Source organism: Triticum dicoccoides, chromosome 4A (assembly GCF_002162155.2).
Source record: "Triticum dicoccoides isolate Atlit2015 ecotype Zavitan chromosome 4A, WEW_v2.0, whole genome shotgun sequence".
NCBI lineage: Eukaryota > Viridiplantae > Streptophyta > Magnoliopsida > Poales > Poaceae > Triticum > Triticum dicoccoides.
The window spans coordinates 700,079,902-700,080,502 of NC_041386.1; positions in this window are offsets into that span (position 1 = coordinate 700,079,902).

The following is a 601-nucleotide window of genomic DNA, read 5'->3' on the forward strand; positions in this document are numbered from 1 at the left end:
GACTAAAATCAGCAATATCACGAAGCCTAGTTTGCATGCTTGTGCTAGTCACCACATTGATCACAAAAATACATGGTACACCCCTGGAAAGATGGCATGGCATAGATCAAAACACATGAAGACATCATGTTCATAGGATGCACACATCAATCATGGCAAAAATGACAAATGAGCAAGTTATAACAGTTTCAGCAGATTAACATCAACATGCACTGTTCCAACAGCATTTCGGGCATCAAGATGAGCTCAAATGAAAATGATGCAATGGAATGAAATGAAGTACTCGTCGAGACGAACAATTTGACATATCACACGCGCAAAACGGAGCTACGGATGCAGAGATGTGATGCGATGAACATGACATGTTTTTTCAAAATTATCAGGGACAATGATTTCGGGGGTCAACCTTAGGGTTCGCACGGTTTACGAAGATCGCCGGAGCTCGACGGAGTTGACGGATCGGGCGACGAGGTGGCCGGGTCGGGGACGGCCGGATCCGGGCGGCTCCGGCCCGGATCTAGCCGGAGGAGGCCGGAGGGAGGCCGCGGGGCGAAGGCGGCGGCGGCCGGACGGCTCGGGCGCGAGCCGGGGCGGCGCCGGC